This window comes from Polyergus mexicanus, unplaced genomic scaffold (assembly GCF_030449975.1).
Source record: "Polyergus mexicanus isolate NDT 795.1 unplaced genomic scaffold, iyPolMexi1.0 SCAF_15, whole genome shotgun sequence".
Classification (NCBI taxonomy): Eukaryota; Metazoa; Arthropoda; class Insecta; order Hymenoptera; family Formicidae; genus Polyergus; species Polyergus mexicanus.
The window spans coordinates 4,553,553-4,573,608 of NW_027223335.1; the positions used below are offsets into that span (position 1 = coordinate 4,553,553).

General features: G+C 35.6%; 1 protein-coding gene across 1 annotated transcript in view; it reads left to right on the forward strand.

Annotated features, from left to right (window-relative positions):
• The first annotated feature begins 755 nt into the window (after nucleotides 1-755).
• Nucleotides 756-20,056, forward strand: part of Msx (homeobox protein H17) — a 42,530-nt gene continuing 23,229 nt past the window's right edge. Inside the window, exons 1-2 of the transcript XR_011447926.1 lie at nucleotides 756-1,144; nucleotides 1,427-1,475. The gene's annotated coding sequence lies outside the window, so the exon portion shown is untranslated. The remainder of the gene's footprint in view (nucleotides 1,145-1,426; nucleotides 1,476-20,056) is intronic.

Sequence of the window (20,056 nt, forward strand, 5' to 3'; positions counted from 1 at the left end):
CGAGTCCGAGAGCTTTGGGAAATCATTAATATCTCTTGTAGAGTGAGCGCGTCCCGCACGCATCCGCTTTAATGGAATCGCGCGAGCGCGTTTTCGCCTCATCGTCCTACCACTTAGCGGCTGCTTCCGCCCGACGTAAAAAGGTTACTTTTCGGCGCTTTTTAGGCCAATGTGTCGAAGATTTATCGCGTGTTTAGATTGAGTCGCGCCATGCTGGATTAAAACATTCAATATAACCGTTGCGATAAAATGCCGAGAAAATTATACTACCGTCGAGATCGTTTTAATACCTCAGAAAGTTATGTATATTTACACATTTTTCTTTTCTTAAATAATATTATCAAAAACGCGGATAATTATAGAAGATGTTTTATACAGATTATCCGATACATATATTATTTTTTATTAATTAATTAACACAAATAGATGGAAAATTATTAAACTTCTGCTTTCTATATAAACATTACTAATGAAAAATTATAAATATCTTAGCGGAATGTAATAACAAAAAAAAAATAATGATAAAAATATTAATTACAGAGATAATAATAATATCATGTATAATAATAAATTGTTAGGAAAAATAAAAATTTTTTTTATATAAATATTAAAATATTTGTATTATAGGGACATATCTCAAAAAGAAGCATTGCCCGCCAACAATTCGTCACGTTCCGTTACTCTCTTAATTATAAAATAATTTATAAATTACATTACATAATATTTTATATAATATAACCCTCCCATTGGGTACACCTTGACGTTGGTGGGAGGGCTTAGTACCCGGAAGGTTTTTCCCGAAGGGGAAGCTAAGTACCCAAACGGTTTTTGAACATTTTCGATCGATATCGCATTTTATCTTACTTCGGGAGTATCGTGCAGAATGTTCCGCATCCAACGTTCGGGAGTGCCATATAAAGCATCGCGCGTCCGTTTTCATCGTACTTCGGATCGTGTCGCGCCTTAATTAGCTGAACTACTGTGCAAAATTTTCAGAGTGCCGTGGATGATTTACGCGCAATTGTCATTAACAGTATTTTCGCGAATTGATGCAGTTCGCGAGTGCAACGAAAAAAAATCCCGACAACCTGACAGGAGGAGGAGGAGGCTTGGGAGGCATCAGGCAACGGCGGAGCAACTAAACGTAAGTAATTCTTTTTTTTCGTATAATATTTTTTGTTAATCGTATGCATCCATTCTCGTTTAATTGGTTTGCTTATTTATTGTAGATAATGTAAACAAGAACTGAAAAAAAAAAATATATATATATATATATATTATAAAAGCTTATACTCTTAAGAGAAAAATAATCTAATTCTTTACTCGAATTCTTTACGCATACATAATAATAATTTGAAATTGTTTAAAATATTATTAATTATTTTGAACGCTATTATAATTGATATCTTATCTTTGATTATTACAGATCTCAACATAGTTTCAACGTAATACACTCCGCTGCCGCGCATCGACCGGTGAGTGACAACTTTTATTCTACGGTAAAAAACACCGAGTAAATATATACATACACCTATGTATGTGCGAATTTTTTATTTTCTTTAAGCTTGTGTTTATTGGATACAAGTGTGAATACTTTTTTATATACTTGGTGTACTTTTACCTTTTTTAAAAAAGGTTTATATACATGTAAGTATATACGATACAAGAGATGGGAAAATTTTATTGGAGAAAGCACAAGAATTGAAACGAATCGAAGAGTCGAAGAGAGTCATGAAAATAAATTCGATCCGTGATATTAATCGTTGATCGAGCAATTATGCAACATTAATAACCGAGTCATACAAACGTGTTTGCGCAAACGTAATCAAGCAACAGTCGCGACAAGCTATCGGGTTTCTTGGATTTCACGGCTCGTCATCTCATAAATTGCGACGAATCGTCGCAATTAGCGCGTAAAAAGGCTCGGCACGTTTCGAAAAGAGACTTGATAAACTACTTTCTCAATTTCGCGGTGACTACATTCGATATTCGACGCCAGTTCGTGCTCCCGCGTGTGAGATCGTCGCTCGTGCCCTCTTGAGATTTTGAAAAATGTCTTTTACTCTTTTATCGGTATACAATATACTCATGTACGCGAGATCGTAAAATGCATCCCTCAGGCTCGTCCCGACGACTATGTTTAGCCGGAACGTTTTCGAGATGAATGTTCGCTGTGTGTCTCCGTAGTCTCGTTCGTATTTTCTTTTTTCCACCATACTCGCGAGTTATTTTCCATCGAAATTCCTCTTACTATTGCATTCATGATGTAATAAATAAAAGTATACTAATTAGAAATAAAATAGAATGTATAATACAAGACAATATAACGTGTGCACATCTCCGTTTTAATTTATAGCAATATAACAGTAAGTAATGAAGTAACTAATTGAAGTAAAGACACACACACACACACAGATGTACTTATATCTATGTGATTATAATATAAATTTCAACAACTATAAAATAATGTCAACAATAGGCAGATAAATATCAAGATCTCGATCGAATGTAAAATTTTGTGCAAGCTTTAAATCGACTTTTGTCAGAGCGAAAATAATTTTTTTGAGATTTGAAAAGAATGGTTTAACGATAATAACTATTTTTTTAGATATATATATTTTCTCGTAGCATTTTCAGTCCAACTAAGATTCGGTTATATAAAGTACACGTTAATTTAAAATCGTCACGCCTTCCGCTAATTCTCTCTCGTCGCACACAGAAACGGGAAGGTGGAGAAAGGGGACTGGTAGCAAAGGGATCCGCATAAATGTAAGTAGTTACGCCGCCATTTAACGACAGGAAGTGTTGCTCGAGAGAAACATGTGTTTCGCGTGCATTCGTAATGATTACACTCGCGTTCGACAAGTTCCTCGTTATTTCCTTCTTAATTATAGACCGGCTGAAGTCGAACGTGCTCCGCGCGAAACGGTTTTCCCTCGTTCCTTCATCTCCGTTTTCTTTTCTTAATTCTGACATCTTGAAATACTCCATAATTTTTATATTCGCGTACACAATGATTAAAATATGTCGTTTTGTGAAATTTTGCAAATAAGAAGATTGCAATTAAATCTATACGCAATTTGTCTCCTCTTTGGAAACAGAGAGAAAATATTGTTTTTATAATCGCGTCAGAGTTTTGATTCATTTCACATAAATCGACAATAATAGTTATTGCAATTATAATGTGTGTTGTATAATATCATAAAAAAAGAAAATGAATTGTTAAATCCCAAAATTTAATCGCAGGTACAAAACTGTTTATAGAATAAACGGGACATGAACACATCGCAAATTTGGTAATCTCGCGGGGTACTAAATAACTGACCGCGAGCGACACGAATTGATTATGCGTATAAATGGAAATGCACGGCCGGTTAGCCGAGCGTCAGTGCGAATCAGCTGTTATCAGCCGTTTATCTCGCTCCGCGGCAATAAGTTTCGATATTTTACCGCGTTACGATTTCGTCAGGCTGCGCCACGGCAAAAATTAACTCTGATACCGTTGATATAAATCGTCGCATGAATAAGGCCCAAAACCAATAGTATCATAATCGCCGATATCTTAATGAACATGCGATGAGAAAAAATTTTTTTTATTCAACCGGAGACGCGCCAACGTACAAGGCGAAGGTGGTGTGCGAATAAGCGAACGAGACGTGAAAAAAAAGGACCGAGGAAAGGAAAAGGAAAAACAGAGATAAAGGGAGAGAGAGAGAGAGAGAGAGAGAGCGGAGCTTTCGAAAGGACGCTTCTGGTTTTCTCGCGACCAACGTTCATTTCGCAATTTAAATTCTGCCAGACACCCTTAACCGTGGACCAGGCACGAAATAAAAAAAAAAACAGGGCGCGGGGAACGAAACGAAGACAGAAAGTGGGAGAAAGAGAGAGCAAATGTGGCGAAATGAGAGCAATCACGGCGTAGCCAGCAGCCGGAGCAACGGCAGCGGCGGCGCTGCGACAGGAGCGTTTGTTTTTTGAAGTCTATATTGCTTACAAATGTCCCGTTGTAAAAAGCGAGCAGCACGGTCCTAATGAGCCTGGTTGTTAAAAGACCTCACCCCCCCCCCCTTTTTTTTACGCCTCACGCGCTCCTTCCTTCTCTTGTCCCTCGTCGTCCACCGTCCGTCGTTCTCTCGCGGAAGGTCCATTAAAGTGACGGACACATTGTAGACCGCGATCTTCCTCGCGCAAACTTCGTACCATTTTAAACAGCTTCTAATAATGCGCGATAAAAATAATTATACGTGGAAATTGATTTGAAAGTTCTTCATATTTAATGCGATGCCAATTGAATAAAAATATTAGCCATCACACACGTTAAGTTTTCCACGTATACAAAGTATTCAAATAATAATTTATGCGTGAACTATTACGAATGACACGATATATTCGGATATTGTTACAAAATATTAGGTACATAATTATGTTAATTGGCTGATTAACGAAATCGCGCGTGACAGAATTTTCTGATACAAGATTACGAACATGAGCACTTTAGGGTGGAATCTCCGTGAAACCGACCAACGTTGCGACTTGGTCGGATTTCAGTCGATCTCGTACACATATCAAGTCGTAATACTACGATAGCGTCTGCGCTTGTAAATGGTCCTAGGGCACACTTAAACGCCCATTTCCTCAGAAATCCGCCCAAATCGCTTAGACGCAGCAAAGCGTTCCAATTAAGAGGTATGCGTCTCGCTTCTGGCATCTCAGCAACGAGAGGATATATTTTTTTTTCCCCTCCCTCATCGACCTTTCCTTCTCTTTCCTGCATCCTGCCGCGTTACTGTACTCGCGTCACACTTGCGCGTCAACCGCGTGCTAGCCAGGAAAAGTTAATTGATGAGAATCTTTCCGTCTATTAGCGGCACTGCCACCGACGTGGCGCGCAAGCAAAATTGATATCTCGTCGCGTGTACGCTGCATTGCGTCTTTTTGATTTCACTTCTTCTTATTTTCGTAAACGCTATCGTCTCGGTCAATGTTGCTGGTAAAATGCGGATTATTTAAACGCACGCGTGTTTAAAATTTTGAATTCGTTCGAAAAATATTTATTCTCTCCATTCGATAAATATCTAGATATTTATATTTCTTCTGTTTTTAAAATTTTTATTTTCAGTTTGCTGTCTTATATTGTTTTAAAGTGAATTGAAATTAACGCAATCGTGTACTTTTTATGTTTGAAAGAGAGGAAAGATTTATTATTTCTATATTATTATGGCTGCTATTTTTTTGTCCGTCTCCTTCGACGCGAATCTTTACTTTGCGGTTAAAATTGCGGGGCGCCGGCCATACAACAATCCGAAAGAATCGTAAACTAAAGATATAAACGTGCCGCGAAACACTTCCAAGAATCATTGCACGAAACATGTGTTTAAGATTAGAACAACGTTTCATTCTACCAAATGTACCATTCTACCAAATCCATTTAGCGAAATAAAGTTCTATAAGTAAAATCAAGGTTTAGCCAAAGCTAAACGATATTATTGAATAACTAAAATTTACGTCATATAAATATTGAGTCTTGTGTACAAATAATATTGAAATTATATAATAAAACTGGCCCATTTAAATCTCTTAAATTTTTATAATTTATATAACTATAAAAAAAATTAAATTTATATAATTATTTAAGAAAAAACTTTTTTACTAAAAGCAAAATTTGCAATCGTTAATTCTTTGAGACCGAAGCGTAAGCGTGTCATTTCTCTTACTTGGGCCTGTAGTACCTTAGATTGAAAGAATAGGTTTAGAATATCCTGAATATTAATGAAGATAAAGATGACTTTTCGTCGTAAGTGCTGATCCCAGAAAAAGCGTTAAAGGGAGAAACAGAGACAAGGAGGAAAAGAAGCAGAGAAGAGCACGCGAGAGGATGCTCAGCCATAGTACACACATTCCGTGAGCGCGTGCCGCGGTGTCAGTTCGGTGAGAGCGAATGATACGTAATTTATAACGGCATGGGACTAAATACCCGGCGTATGAGAGGAGGATACGCGCGAGTTAGGAGCGAGTGAGATCGTCGTCGGGAACCACGTTGTCGGTCGCGAACAGAGACGACCGGTGTCTAAATATTGAGCGCATGTCGAGAGTGCCGTCGGCTTCTAAACGACAACGAAAATAGAAGCCGCAACGTGGTCCGCTATACGTCATCTCGCTCGGAGCCGCGAAGATCCGCGCGTGGGCTATTCGGCCGACATCGTGTTTGGCGTTAGGTGGTATTCCCTCTAAGCGTCTACTTCATCTTTCTCTCGTCTCGTCTCTCCTTCGCGTGTTTTCCAATTCGTTCTTCGCATCGCGAGACAGGAGGAAGCGAGAAAAAGGAACGCCGCTGCCTGTCGTCTTAATTGACTAGGTGGGCTTTTGAGCGTGTGATGACTCTCGAACGACGCTCGCTCGGGTCGTTCGTAAGAATCGTTCGCGTGTGGAACATGCGATAATAAACGTGGCGCTCGTGTCTCGTGCTTGGTCTTGATTCGGTATCTCGTAGTACGCCATTGTCTACCGAACGTGAGAAATTCACCATTTACCTGATGAGGACTAAGGTCGATTTATAAAATCATAGAATTTGGAGTAACAATGTACTATAAACGGTAGATAAATTCCGTGTAATATCTTCCGTTTATATTTATTTATAAGTTATAGTATCGCTTCTTATTAGAGAATTTTTATTCCAAAATAAAGGTAAAAGATTAAAGAATGACATATTGAGATGCAAGGAGATTAGCGAATATATTTGTTTTCTTTCCCGTGAAAGTGCTGCATATTAAAATATCTATTGGAATTTTTTTATTTCTTATCACGCTATTCTTTGTAATATCATATATTATTAATAATATCATATATTTGTTTCAAGTCTGTCAATTTTTTTCATTCTTCTCTTTCATCATTTGCACGAAAAAAAGTTGCAGACTGCAGACGAAGAGAAAAGAAGACAAGAATAAAAATAAGAGCAAAAATTAGATTATTTCTTAATAGACCGGTTATCTTTTTAATTGACTAGGTGATTCACATAAATGCATGAGTCGCACTCCTCCAATTCAATACATAATAAAATTAGATTAAACGAAACAAGTATGTGTTGAAGATACTGGTATCTCGTTTATACTTTCTTTTCTCTTTTTGCGATTTTTTTTTTTTTTTTTTTTATGTTCGAGTAAAGCGCATCCGGATGCTGAGGATTGAGTGCGAAATAAGAGAAATCAATTTTGCTACGAACATTAAAAATATTCTGCGTCGCTTTACTTGAACAATAAAATTTTATAATAAATTTTGACTTGAAAATTATTTCGTGAGCTTTGCATATTGGTATTTTAAAATGTATACATCTTATTTTGGAAAAAGATGCACAAGTTTGAAGTTTTAGATTAAATATATAATTAATGTTAGACTTACTTATCACAATTGAAAATTGTTGTAATTAAAGATATTGCGTCTAATTTAATCTTTAAATTTATAAAAAATAATTAACTAAAATTTTCAAATCTGTAAGATGACCGATATTGGTTATTGGATTTCGTAAATTGTTCGGCTTCAGGGCGGTCAATGTTTCGCTAGAAAATCTTTCGCGCGACTTTTACTACTACACAACAGTGGAGTCCAAATTGTTCGATTGTCCGTTTCGAGTGGCTGCGCCATTGTCGGGCGACCGCAGCTGTCCCGTGCCTCTTAAATCGCAATTATGCGAATGCCTAGCTGCGAAAAAGGGGGCCACTTTTCTGGCGTTTCGCTCAAAAACTGATCCTTCGAGCGGTTTACAATGGACGCGAAACGAATCGCTTGGGTTACTTTTATCCATCTCTCCTTCTCTCTCGCTGTCTCTTTCTCCCAGCCTGCATCTTCTCGTTTCGAGATTGCCATATTGTCGAGGGCGTGAGGTCCTCTTCCGAAGGCCATTTTCATCCGTAAAGCCATTCAAATGCCGAAGAATGCTCAGTCGAGAAATACACGTTTCGTTTGTGTATCTATACGCGTGGGAGATACGTGCGCGAATCAGGCTGAAGGTATAAAAGGTTGTATGTACTTTATGGATCATACATACTGATCCAGTAGCATCGAGATGCACGACTGTGCGAGAGACTGTGTTTCCGATTACCTCTTTCCGGTCCCATACTTATCTATACAAAAGTTCTCAACCGTTTCCAACATTCAAATAATGTTCAGAATATTATCCTTAAAACAATTGAGTATGCTTAATAAATACCTGCGTAAAATAAAATTGTTATCGTTATAATTTTTTGAACAATATAATTATAATATTTATAGCGAACGACAAATAATTTTCAAAGATATATTTGCGTGCCATTTATAAAGAGAAGGATATTGATATTTCTTTCTTTTTAAATATACAAGCATAACTGATTTGAAATAATTTTGATTATAATTTTTGTAGATATTTTTATGCAATCTACATCTAAATTTTAAATCTTGATATATATGCTTTAGCTTATTAAAATGTGCGTTTGTAATAATAGCGCGGATGTCTTTGTCCGAGCAAATGGGGAAAATAGATCAGTAGATACACCGATCGCTGGGAAATCGCATTGTACTACAAGATCCATTTATAAAAGATGTGACGCACTATTGTGCTCCATATACAACCGTGGAGCACTCCAAGTTGTTTAAATCGTTGTAAAGCACGGAGAGGACGCGGTCGAAGTATCGCTTTTCGTTCTCGAGTGGGTTCGATTGTCGACTTCTTGAAAAGAATGAAATTGAGTCCGACAATCCAAACCCACAACCCAGGCAGGTGTCGAAGCTCCTCTCGCTCTTCCAATCTTTTTTTTCGCAAAGGTATCGTAAAATCGTAGAGACCAATGAATCTCGAGCGACGTTAAACGATGCTTCCCGCGTCACTCACTATTCGGGAAAAAAAAAAAAAAAAAAAAAAAAAAAAAAAAAAAAAAAAATCATCTCGCGCCTCGTCAAATTAATAAGAAACGATGACTAACTATACGACTAACGGACGTTTGTAATAAATCTCGCCTCATGTTACATTTTTTACGATCGTGAAAGAGGTAGATCGCGAAAGTGGACAGAAAGAGTCGGAGGCGGGAAGATCTCGAAAAGCCGCCGACCAGGCACAGCCGAGCATCACCGAAGCGTTTCCCGCGTCTCGAATGGATCGGAGCTCTCGCGATCGTGCATAAACTAATTTATCTCGATAAAAGTGGTCTTAATGAGTCAAATTAAGGCGGTGTATATATATGCGTGTACGCGTATCGCTTGTTCGCGGCGCCGACGCCGCCGATTCGCGTCGACCGGTATCGCGTACACTGAAGAATGATATACAGTTCGGTAATGGTGCAGGAGAATCCGACACCTGGTCCCGTGGTCCCTTTGTCAGCGAGTCTCAAAGACCGTGTGCGCCCCGCGCTACGAGAGGAGGACCACATAAACTCCCGTGGCATTCAGCTAAATGGTTCTAAAGTGCTTTCAAAATACGACGTTGCGCCGAAAACCTCGGCGGATCGGAGCGAGGCACAAAACTCGGGGGATGGGGGGGGGTGGAGAGGAGGGGAGAGGGAGGGGGGAGGATACGATATGGGTGGTTTCGGGAATAAAAATGCAGATTAGGATTAATACGCCGCACCGACGATTCCGTGCTTCTGTTGATTTATATCTTAACCGTTTATTGCCACCGGTGGCTCGCGTCGATATCTATCGCCGACACTAATTTCATGATTTAAAATGACAAAGCTGTCCTATATATACTACAATAATTTAATGTTTTATTGAATACACAGAATCCAGAAAATTTTAATTATTTCAGACATATATTGTCCATAGTTTAGATTCAAATTTTGATTTAGCTGATAATTTTATAAATTTACTTATAAAGTACATTTCTCATTTTGCTTTTTTTTATATAAATGTAATAAAGTTTTCGTTGATTGTGTGGAATTGAATGATTTTTAACTGGAAAATTTGAAGGAAACATTTATTATCAATTTTTAATTTTTATTCGTATGAATACTTTTAATACTTAAATTAAATTTCTGTTATAAAATGTATTTTATACGAAAATGTTTTACATGTATATGCCCCAATCAAAACGGATAATCTCTAATTTTTTGTCATTTAATTACAGCAACAAACTCTCTTTTTAATCGTTATTTTTATTTAGTATTGTTATCTTTTATTATCCCCCGAAAATAAAAGATTTTCATACGCAAATAAGACGAAGAAGGATTCTTCGCGAGAAATACTTTCGATCGCGAAGTCAACGACGACAATTCGAACGCATGCGTGGGTAGAAATATGTGTATCGCATTCACGGCGGTCCATTGATCTCTGGGACCGAAAACGCGTCAGGTACAGCTGCTTTGAAAAATGTACGTCGCCGATGATCGATATGCTCGGGACGTTTAACGCGTGTGATCTTCGTGGATTACCCGACCGTGAATATCCATACACTATCCGCTCTCATCCCTATATGTCCTACCATCGAAAAATATCATTTCAATCATACGCATTATATTCTGACAATATAATTGTGACAATGAAGCTATTCTCGCGTAGAAATAAATCGAGAGGGAAATTATTCGCGATATACTTATTATTATGAGTTTTTTATTAATTATGATTATCGTACTCGGTGCATGCGTGATTTTCAAAATCGTAGAGACGAGATGTTGAAGGAACGATAATTTCCGTCTCGGCTGTACCGTTTCTTCGCAAGAAGGTGCGACTATGTCTGAATACACTGTTGATTGGGCCATAAATGTGTCTGTTGGGGTACAAACATTTTTTTCCTCCTATTTCGCTTTATCATATTCTCCTTCGGAGAGCCACGAGCCGTGCGGCTCTACACGCAAGATCGCCGATGACTCTCTGGCTGTTCGATCTGGCTGCCTCTCGGACTAACTCGCCGTAACTCGATTGAATTCCACTTTGAAACGATTGACGCAAAGAGAGACTTAATTTTCAACAGCTCTTCGACTCTTTACCTAATTCAACAAGTCGGTATAAATTGAAAAGTACTTTGCTTAAGATTGAGAAAATATAATTTAAATATTTGATGGATATAATTATAGTTTAAAAATATCAAAATTATGTCTTTCTCATTTTAAGTTATAGAAATGTTCTCTCTAAATTTCTATTTTCATATTAAAAATTACACATAACGAAGAAAAATCTTTATATCTTTGGGCTAAAAATATCTTTTTAGCGCACTAGATATTATATTGATTATTAATTAAAATTCATCTGTCATCTTTTGACAAATGAAGGATATAACTTTTAAAGATTTAAATTTATGTATAAATATAATTCTCTGCTTTGCATCGTAATAATACGCGATTGGTAGAACTGATCCTTCAAATTTAAAGCGAAGGGCAAGCGAGTAGGCAAAGAGATAATGCGGAATCTGGCTGAATAATTGCATCTGGATGCAGTTTGACGTGGCGAGAGTCATCCCGCTCGTGCTCGACGTCGGTCATCGAGAGTCTTGCAGCACCGCGTGAATGCACGCCGAATTCTCGGAACCATCGACAATTCACGACCGATGGGTGGTCTCCGCGATACGTGAGGTCTAATATGGTACCACTTCGCGGTGCAATGCGACGTGCATTTTGATGCTATTACGTTTTCGAAGCAAGATAGCTGAAACGTGAAAATTAAAATCTAAATATCCTGAATATTTAAATATAATTACATCGAACATCTACAAAGATTGACTATTATATCATTTTCGTTATACCGTCATAAATGCACGGAGATTATTTTTGTATACTATGGTGTTTACATTGTGTGTGGTTCTCTAAAGAATTTTAGACAATCTCTGAGAATTTATGTTATGGATTTTTTATTATATTATCGTATACACAATTACCGTACATTACATTTATAAAGTTCTTTATACGTCCGATGATCGCACTGAAATGCACGTCGCGAAATACGTCAGACATCTCTGCTCCGAGGAACGATCTCGCTCGATAATCGAAGACAGTCAGTGCATTATTTATTTTCCGAGCGTACGGGCGCGTCTTCGATTCGACGGGCCCAATTAAGCGATATATCCGCGAGTCAAGGTCATTAGCTCATTAGCCATTGATAGGTACACTCGGTGCCCAATCAAAAAGCATTCTTCGGTCCGCGCGTATTCGTGCTGATGTCATCCGACTCGTGGAAAATCGACGTCCACCGGACGAGCGTCTAACGTGAATCGTGTGGAAGGAAGACAAACGCGCGGCCGAGGCGGTCAACGAGCAGGGACGAAAAGCACGAGGGATAAAAAAAAAGGAAAGGAAAGAGAGGAGACGAAGGTGCGAGAGGAAAGATGAACAGAGGGAGACGGGATGAAAAAAGACGAGACGAAGAAGGGACGAGAGAAGGAATGGTGAACGAGAGAGAGAGAGAAGAGGCTCGTCTCGTCGTCCACGAGACTAGTTAGCACCTTCTCTTAGGCTCGCGAGCTCTCGAATCAAGGCGCGCATTCTGCCTGTGAGCCGGGCTGGCCTGCCAGCCACAATGCGGCATTGTACTTAAATCAGATTCAATTTGGGCCCCATTGAAAATTACGCTTAATAAATTATTTAGGCAATTCATAAATCCGCCTGGCGCGCGGGCCTCTCGGCTGCCTCCAGTCCGACGAGAAAAGTCTCGCTCGCTCAGTTTCGAAAGGGCGCGTAGTTGCGCCTCAACGGAGGACCGACTCTACTAATGGACCCGCCGGAGATACCAGCGACTAAGACCAGGGACGTACAACTAATCGTCTAGATACAGGCAAAATTATATTGGAGAAATTTTTTTAAGTAAGATTTAGAAAGGAGGATAATAATTAATGTAGGTGAAAAATTTTCTCCTACAACATCTTGACGTCAAAAAAAATCTTATACTTTAATACAATCATATTTCTTTGAGACATGCTTCTTGAGATGTGTTTATCTCGCGCATTATAATATAAAATTGCAAAGAACGAGATTTGACAAAGACGGAGATTTTCGATTTTTTTAATAACTTTTTTATTCCGGTATACATATATATAAATTAGAAAAGATATAAAAAGAGAATCTTACAATATCTCTTACGATATCTACGCATTCTTCTCGAGATAAATTTTAAAAGTCAGACAACGTCGCTATGTTAGACGATTAAATCCGACCCTGATGATGACTATGATTGGCTACGAGCATCGTCAGGTAAATACGCACGCATTCACATATGCAAGAGGATTCATTCTCTACCTGCGCGTGTACGGCGTTTATGGTACAAATTAGTAGGCAGTTATAAATGACACAGTATCCTTATTATCGTCTTGGCCTTATTTCATCGCGTGTACGAATCACGTTCGATCCATTATTCGGAGAACAAAGGAAAAGAACATGAAAAATACAGTTTTATAAGATCTAATTATAAATATTATCTATATATCGTCAAGCGACTCGCAATATTTATAAAAAATAAGAAAGTATGTGTCGGAAAGTATGTATCGTGCACAGGAGAATCTATTTTATGTTAAAAATCGGAATATTTATCGTAAATTTTAAATAGCTTATAGCTTTTTCACCGAGATGTGCGATGTTTGCGAAAGTGTGTAAAGCACAGGGAACGAGAGAAAATCTAAAAAAGGACGCGGCACGTTTAGAAAGCCGCAAACAAGGGGCTGACACGTTCAAACAATCGTGGACCAGCCGACGAACCTATAATTAGCGTAGGATCTTTTTGGGAATCCCTTTCGCCATTCGTTTTCTGGAGCGGCACCGGACAGTTGGGACGTGCCGATCCTGTTTCCATTCGGCAGATCGTCATCTCCAAATGTTAGACACCCAGTGTAAAGAACTCCCGATCGTCTCAGAAGTTACCGCGCAAAATTGATCCGGACCTTAAAAAGGATCTTTTGGGATCTTTGTCTTTGATCCTGACTCGAAAATTCAAACACATTCGACCGTAGAGTATGGTAAATTTTATTAGGCTTCCTAATTTCTTTGTAAATTCAATTCTTTTTACATTGCAAATTATTTGAATATCAATCTTCGATTTTATAATATTTTTATTATTTTGGAATTAATTCGAAACATTATGATGAAGTGAATATTCGAAAATTACAAGTTAATAAATTTTTAAATAATTTATAATATAATGTTAATATTTTCATGATGAATAATATTTATAAGATAAATGAATATATATATATATATATATATATATATATATATATATATATAAAAGAAATAAAATTGCACTCACAATAAAATATTCAAAAAATCCATATTCTTTCTCTATAGATTGAAATTCTAATATTTCAAGATGTGCAGATATAAATATACACGAATCGTCAGACTTAATTGAATGCGATTATCGATGGGCGTGTTTATGAACAGTTATTTCACAATCGAAATATAACGCCTGGTTTAATCTTCTAAATCACGCGATTGTGAATTAATGAAAGTATACACGGAAGCATTCGAATAAAGTCATCTCTCATCTGTGTGATTTTCTCTAAATAGCCTTTAATTAAATAATATCACTTTCAATATCCATGAGTGCTTCTGATCTATTTCAAAACTTATCGATTGGACGAATATGAGGCACGGAAATTATAAATCGTGAACTTCAACCAAGGCTTATCAAATGTGAATCATCAACTATTCAATTTGTTCTACTTAGAAAACTAGCTTTATCTATATCTTTTATACGCGATTATATTATCATTTACATAAACATGATATTTAAAAGCTCAAGGTTCAATAATATAATATATTTATCGTTTAATTAAAAATGGCTTTATTCTTGGGCTTAAAATTTATAAAAAAATTTTAGTTTGCAATTTCAACAGATTGTCACAAAATGTTACAATGTACAAATCATAAATTAACGATCTGTTGATAAAAATCAATTTTTATGATTTGCTTTTTTATTGTTTAAATATGCATGCTTATTTATAAAGAGTTTAATGCTATATATTTCTATATTATTAGCTCTATCTATATTTCACGTATATTCTTTCATGTTGAAGAATAATCGGATAAGACGTGGATAGAATTAAGGCTATGACATGCGGCGTGTCCTTCCAATCTAATTAACAACGGTTATCGAGGATGTATAGGGGATGCTCCGGTAATTTCTAAGCGTTACACTTTTAATCAGCGCTTCACGCTAGATTGACCAAGCGTAGCATCTCGTACAATGGACGGCATGCCGTCGAGAAGGGTATAAAAGTATTGTGCCTTGATTTAAGGTCGCAATACTGCCATCACACAGACTGCCGTCTGCGATTCAGATAAAAGTGGTGTCGATTTAGGCTCCATCGACGGCGGGTTATTCATCAAATATTATTGGAGGCATACTGCTAATAATATTAAAATATGCAAATTGACGAATATATATTGTTTTGCAGTCGATGATGGTTTTCAAGAGTAGAGAAGAAATATTCGAAGCATATGTAAGATATCATATAATATCACTCGATAATTTTATCGTTTAACGTGTCTTCGATTGTAGAAAATAAATTAAACTCAAGTCAAATAAAAAACAAATATGATATTAAATATGTATAATATGAATCACAATTAACAACAGATTAAAAAAAAAAAACTATTTTCAAGCAATACTTTTTGAAAGTAACATTGATTATCAAATCGTGGGATAAGTAATTCGGTCAACGCGTGCAGTTGTTGCGCGAACAAGCGATCGATGCGACGAAAGTTCAAGAATATAATTTTAGAAGCGTAAATGCAATCAATCTGTACGATATCAAAGCGCTATAATTAAGAAAGAATTTCGAACTTTGACCGTTGGCTAGCACACATCTTAGAGTTACGCATGAGCGAGAGAGATACAACCGTAATCGCGACGATTCACCAACACTTGGGATTCGATACAACGAATGCATTCAGAGATAGCTTATCAGGTCGAACACACATACAACATACTGCCTTCTTAAGACAAATTTATTATGTTAGAGGGCGGGAGCCGTAATTGGGCAATCTCGTACATAAATACCATGGAGCAAATTAATTTATCATTTTATCACGATCACGTTATTCTTATGAATTTATCATTGAGCGGTCAAGCGGGTTATTCGTCTCGTCTTGTTGATGCTTAAATGAGTAATTTTTAAACGAATAATTTTTAAACAAAGTAGGTAAGAAATATATATATGTGATAACACAATAATATAATTTAATTTAAAAAAATATTATAATTTAATTAAAAACAGGTAGGCCTCTAATGTTAAAACGTTGGAACGATAATATATTATCTAGCGTGGCGGAAAGCGCGTAAGACACCCACCCTCATTAGTTCTTGATGAGGAATCACCTTTTTCTCGGTTCTACCGCCAATTACCGAGCACCCGCTGCCCGACCGAGATGAAATGAGATGCGTTTTGTCCAACGAAACTACAAGTCCGTCGCCAGGGCGTGGCGCCGAAACGGCCTGATGAGGATATAGTCGGCGCAAATTTCTTTTTCGTTTTCTAATTTCGGCCGCGGCCGCGTCCCTCTTTCCTTCCGCTAAATTTTCAGTCCGACACACCCTTTTTTCCGAAGCGGTTCGATTTCTCATCATTTTTTCGTCTCATTTTCTGCCTTTCTATTTGACTAATTTATACGAAGCTTCCAACCAGTTTCGTTCATTTGAGAATAAATTCTAATTAGTCATCGTATGGCACGATTAATGTTCGATAAAGTTTTTAATTTTTTGATAAAAAAAGGAATAATTTATTACTTTAATTTAATTAAGAGAAATGTATAAATTACATTGTCTCATAAAAATATCCGCGCGAGATGTAAAGACGTTAAACAACAAATAACGCGTCAATTTTTTCAAATATAAATAAATCATATTTTTGTTTCCATTGACAAGCTGGAATTGAAAAAAATTGATATACATATCTCAATCGCGTATACAATCGCGATACAAATGTTTATTAATTAATTGAAGAATTAAATCTTTTTTAGTCGCACGTTTATTTTGTGGAAATCATTAATATCATCTATTAATAATATATTACGGCAATAGATGTTAACACGCTGATGATTTCGAAGCATCACTATAAATATATATTTGTGAATTTTTAGGAAAATTAAGAGATATCTTATTGAGCAGATATGTATATTGTATCTAGATTACGTATCGCGCAAACGTAACTGTTCTTAATGACAGCGCAGTGAGCGAGGATATAACGCTTAGCAAAAGCGACCGAGTGATAACTCGCAGATAACGCCTCGTAATTAGTCACTGCCAATTAACAGCTGCTTAAACGGAAAACAACCGACTGTATTAATGATATTTGAACCGCAGTTTCGCCGGAAACGAGCGCTTACGTCACTCTATGTTTCTCTCTATCTTCTCCTCTTTCTCTTTCTTCTCTCTCTCTCTCTCTCTCTCTCTTTTTCTTGGGGAAAACTCAACATCCTTTATAATATCGTAGAATATATTAATCACGCTAAAGGAAACTATTCTTCTCTATTATCCAATCGTGAAAAAGATACAGTCATAAGATATCTGCTTTATAATTTATTAAATATCGGACTGTAATTGAAAAATTTTTCTATAAAAATAGATTTTTTTAATTTTATGTATATTAAAAAAAATAATTTAAGAACAGATAAAATGAGAATTGGTCCATATTAAATATTGGCTTAATAAATTTAATAGTTAACTGTTAAATTTATTATTTACTAATTATTGTATATATAGTTTTTTACAAAATCACGTATTCTGTAAAATATATTTTTTCATATATATAATATGGAATAGTTGAAACTCTCTCTTTACGCAGTTTCTATTCTTTCATCATCTTTTTTAGAGAATAAAATTGTTTGGGAAAAAAAAAAAAAATATATATATATATATATATATATATATATATATATATATATATATATATAAAATCCTATTTCGATTTTTTTTAAAATTTTGCTTTTAATAAAAGAAATAAGCGTTTTGTTTCTAGAAAAAGTTAATATTTTTCATGAAAGAATAATCAAACGCAACCAAATGAAAATGCAAGTTGCAACACAAGTAGAAAATCAGTATAACGATGAACGTTTCTTCCTATTTTCCTTCATTTATATATTCTACGCAGCTCGAGATCAGTATAATTAGCAGAGATAATGCCCGCGCTGCTGCAACAAAAGTTTTTGTAAATCATTAACGTATAATTTTAATTGAGAGCATCGTCGAGGCTTGGAATTAATTATTCTGATTGTGAGCGAGAAAGAGGGGATATGCATGCTGTCGTTCTTATTGCGTTACACGCTTTATTCGTATATAAGTAGACTTCATTTTCCCTCCAACGTTTCTCTGTCGTTTATCTTGTTGCTAATTAATTGCCTGTGGCATAGTTTAGATGAAGATAACTAGAATCGTTTCTTCCCCTGCAATCTTATTCTGATGTCCGTTTGTTCGGACTGTTTTGAATCGCAATCATAATTTGTAAGTGCTTTGTTCTTCGGAAGGGGGAGGGGGGGAGGGAGAAGGGAGGTGGCAAGATTGAAAAATGTTTTTCTTTTAGCTAACAACATTGCCTTTAATTAATTCGGTATTAATTAAAAATTTGACAGATTATGATTGTAGTAAAGATTATAGGAAAAAAATCTTGAAATGATATAAGTCCGTGATGTATAAATTATACATCGTGATATACGATATAAATATATTTTTACTTATGAAATTAGTTTGAGGCTGATAATACGCTACTTACTATCTTTATTATCTTTATATACTTATTCGGATATTGCATGCAGAAAATTTATGAGAATAAAAATATATTGATCTTTTTTATTGGAGATTATTATTGTGCGATTTTGATCATACAAAAAGTTATTAATCACGATATTACAATTTTAAATTAAAATATTAGAGAATACATTATAGAGATTTGCATTATACATGACTATACAAATTACGATATTTCGACTTTATTATATGGTAGTGTGCGTAGTGTAAAAACTTGCTTATTACACCGCTCTAGTTACAGTCACTCTTGATTATCAGTCAGCATTTTATTGCACACTTTCACGCGAGTTACTGTTGTGCCGAGCAATTATGTTTCTTCTGCGGGGAACATTATTGCTTCCTTTCATCACATATGATAAGAAGTAATTGTGGTCTGCACGAATGCCATTATATACATGAGAACATAGATTTAAAAGTCTTCTAATTCTGTTTTCGTTTGCCGGGACGAATACAAATCTTTTATAAAATTGTTCTTTTGTTTTATCGATTAATCTTATCAAATTACCATAAATTATTGCAAAAATTCTTGTATTTTTTTATTTAATATTGATAAAAAGTAGCAATATTTTTTATACGTTCTAAATTATTTTAATTCTTCTTAATATCATATTAAACATAATAATAAAATAAAATAAAATTTGTTTATTTGTTTGTAACATTATATCTAACAAAAATATTTTCTGAAAAATGTAGACCACACAAACACACATACAACACCTTGATAATCTCGCAATCTATCATTTTTCGTTCTGTGACAAATTTTGCCAGTTTATCCGATTAAGATTCACAGAAAGATATAACCCTTGTTGCTTGTCACTTGATGTTGTCAATAGCTTTTCGTTCTGACGTGTTCTTTTTATATTTCCTTATGTTGTTTGCTTCATGCCTTTTCATTTCTCATAAAATACAGGTAAAAAAGATTGGATTAGGCTGGATTTTGACTTAAATCCAATATAAATGTATTTCACACTTGAATGTGTCGTTTCGTTCTAACACAACCCTTCAATAAGAATCGTTCTGAGAATATAAAGAATAATATAGATCTTTCAAACATATTTCTAACTATAAATTTTTAAAATATTTCAAAGCAATTCAGCGAATTATTATAAAAACGAGGATATATTAAAGAAACGAAAATATTTGATCTTTATAATTTTTGTTCGTATCATTATTTTAGTTCTTAATAACAGAATATTTTTATTTTTCTTAACTCATTTCTTCTTGAGATTTATGATATATAGAAACTAAGAAAACAAATTAATAAACATTTTCATTAAGATAAAGTTCATCAAATAAATACATCTTTTTATTAATAAATTACTCCGTAAATTGTTCTGTACGTATCTTAACGCTCAACGTTATATTAGGT